Source organism: Lathyrus oleraceus, chromosome 5 (genome assembly GCF_024323335.1).
Source record: "Lathyrus oleraceus cultivar Zhongwan6 chromosome 5, CAAS_Psat_ZW6_1.0, whole genome shotgun sequence".
Classification (NCBI taxonomy): Eukaryota; Viridiplantae; Streptophyta; class Magnoliopsida; order Fabales; family Fabaceae; genus Lathyrus; species Lathyrus oleraceus.
The window spans coordinates 249,369,643-249,372,599 of record NC_066583.1 but is presented as its reverse complement, the minus strand read 5'-3'; the positions used below and the strand labels follow the sequence as shown (position 1 = coordinate 249,372,599).

Sequence of the window (2,957 nt, the reverse complement as noted above, 5' to 3'; positions counted from 1 at the left end):
AGCATTCAATTTATTTTCTCACGATAGTTTCTACACCGGAAACTATTGTGTAATTTTTACTGGATCTAACCTTACGTTAGATCATAGTATTTTATTTCTTTGTTTTTACTTGTCTATCTGATCAAGAATTGTGAAGAACAAATCCAACCGACTAGTGGTGGAGTGTTCGAGCATCGAAGCTAGGAGTTGAAATCCAGAATTCTAGTATTTTTACAGGTTCATTAATTAATTGATTTATAGTTTTAATTTACATATGCTTTGTTCCGCTGTTTATATATATTGTTTGTTTGATATGGCCGTATTTATGCATGATTATGGTTTATGCGTGTTTAGCATGTCCGGCTAAGTAATTTAGATATCAGTATGTAAAGTAAGCGGAATAAAGGAATCAAAACTGAGTTGGTTTAAATTTATTTCAAAATATAGTCACTCTTTTTCTGGTCTCAATTTACAAAGTTAATACCAAGGTTTTTGTACGAGAGTAAAAGACATAAAGAAGTTAAAATCAATAGAACGACGGTTTGAGCTTTTAACTGGACAGTGTAAATTGAACATTAACTTTAAATCAGGGCGAAAGCAATTTTTAAGGTTAATTGAATTCTAATCATTTTCAAAAATTATTTTTAAAAGTTAAATGTGAGGACGAGAGTTAAGCATTTAAGTTTAATTATATAGTCTAAGTCAACAGAGCGAGAGTTTGAGACGAGGGCGTTTAAACGGTTAGTATTTTCTCAAAAAGAGCTTCTATAGATTCTAATATTTTCAAAAAGTGATTTTAGATTTGACGAAATAGTGAGAGCGTACGTTAAAATATAAAGTCATAGTCTAATTCAACAGAGCGAGAGTTTGAGGAAAAGACTTTTAATTAATAGTGTCTACTGAAAAGACTTATTTTAAAACTAAGAAAAAGACCAACGAAGATTTGATTCCCTAATTACGACGAACTACATACCGATATCCGTGTTATTTGATATTTAATCTAGATCTAAATTTAGTTTTACTTTTCCCCCTAATCACTAAAGCATCATCCGCCTTAGCTTTACGCAGTAACCCTAGAAAAACGGTAGATCGATTCATTAAGTCCCTGTGGGATCGATATCTTTTAAAATTACGCGATTAGACTGTGCACTTGCAGTTAGTACCCCGGTAGACTCATAAAGTTGCGATCAAGTTTTTGGCGCCGTTGCCGGGGACTTCTATTTAGTCGATATCGTAACTCTTCTGTTACGCTATAGAGACTAAGGCAATTTGTATTTTTCCCTTCTTTTTCGTTGATTTGTATGCCACACTCTCGCTTACAAGGCGAACCGTACTACTTACGAATCAACGACGTTGAACGATATCTCCGATTATTACGACAAATTCGGGAGTATCGTGCTAGAAACAATCTTCCTCTAATCGAAATTCCTGATCTCAAAAATCTTCTTCCTTCAACGATACCAGCGATGGCCGAACCAGCTCGTGCTCTTCGAGATTACGCTGCTCCATCGCAAGATGAGCCACATTCGAGTATTGCTCCACCCGCAATCGAAGCGAACAACTTCGAACTTAAACCTTCGTTGTTGCAGGCAGTGCAACAGAATCAATTTTCTGGAAATCCTACCGAGGATCCAAACCTTCATTTATCCGTATTTGTCCAATACGCTGACACTGTTAAAGCTAATGGTGTCACTTCAGAGGCAATTCGACTTCGTCTCTTTCCTTTCTCGTTAAGAGATAAAGCTAGAAGATGGCTTCAGTCTCTTCCTTCCAACTCAGTCACCACATGGAATGAGTTGAAGAAAGTCTTTCTTGCCCGATATTTTCCCCCAAGCAAAACAGCTATATTGAGAGCCCAGATAAATGGATTTAAGCAAAAAGACAACGAGTCTCTTTTCGAAGCATGGGAAAGATACAAGGACATGATAAGACTTTGCCCACACCATGGTTTAGAGGACTGGTTAGTAATTCACACCTTATACAATGGTCTCTTGTACAACACAAGGTTAACAATAGACGTCGCCGTCGGTGGTGCGCTTATGGATAAACCTTACACCGACGCTTATCAACTTATCGAGAGCATGGCCCAAAATCATTATCAGTGGGGAAGCGACCGAACAATGGTAGAAAAACCTCAAACAAAAGGGGGCATGTACGAGATAAGTAGCCTTGGTCATGTTAATGCAAAAGTGGATGCTCTTGCCCAGAAAATTGAAAGTTTAAATGTATCACCTCCAGCCACCGTGGTTGCCGTAACTCAAAATTGCGAAGTCTGTGGAATTCAAGGTCACACTCCTACAGATTGTCAACTCCTAACAGGAATTCAAACAGAGCAGGTGAACTACGCTCAAGGAAATCCTTACTCGCATACCTATAACTCAAACTGGAAGAACCATTCTAATTTCTCATATAAAAGTAACAACGCTTTATACGCACCAGGTCAAGCTCCCAGTCAAGCTCCAGCTATACCCCTTGGATATCAAAAGCCGACCCCATCTACACCTAACAATAACGTTCCTAGGAAATCCAACTTGGAAATCATGATGGAGAACTTCATAGCTTCTCAACAGCAAACCAATAAAGAGTTCTTAAACCAGAATGTACACACTAGCGAACAGATTAAACAACTAGCAAGTAAAGTGGATGCCCTGGCTACCCAAAACAAAATGCTGGAAACACAAATCTCGCAAGTAGCTCAACAACAAGCGCCTAATGCTGCCCCAACTGGTACATTTCCTGGACAGCCCCAACCTAATCCGAAAGGCCACGCTCATGCAATTATATTACGAAGTGGTACAGAGGTAGAAGGACCATCTGACCCAAGGATTGAGAACCAAAACTCTAAAAAGTCAACTGAGGAAGAAAGTAAACCTAATGAAAAGGAAGAGTGTAATAAGGAAACCGTAGAAAAAAAGAACCTTATGTACCTCCACCGCCTTACAAACCACCTATCCCTTATCCTCAAAGGCTAATTAAAA

The 2,957-nt window shown here is 38.4% G+C and overlaps 1 non-coding gene across 1 annotated transcript; it reads right to left on the bottom strand.

Moving 5' to 3' along the window:
* Positions 1–1,823: 1,823 nt before the first annotated feature.
* Positions 1,824–1,930, bottom strand: LOC127088605 (small nucleolar RNA R71). The gene has a single exon (XR_007790435.1). It is a non-coding gene; the product is annotated as a small nucleolar RNA R71 (small nucleolar RNA).
* Between the last annotated feature and the right edge of the window lie 1,027 nt (positions 1,931–2,957).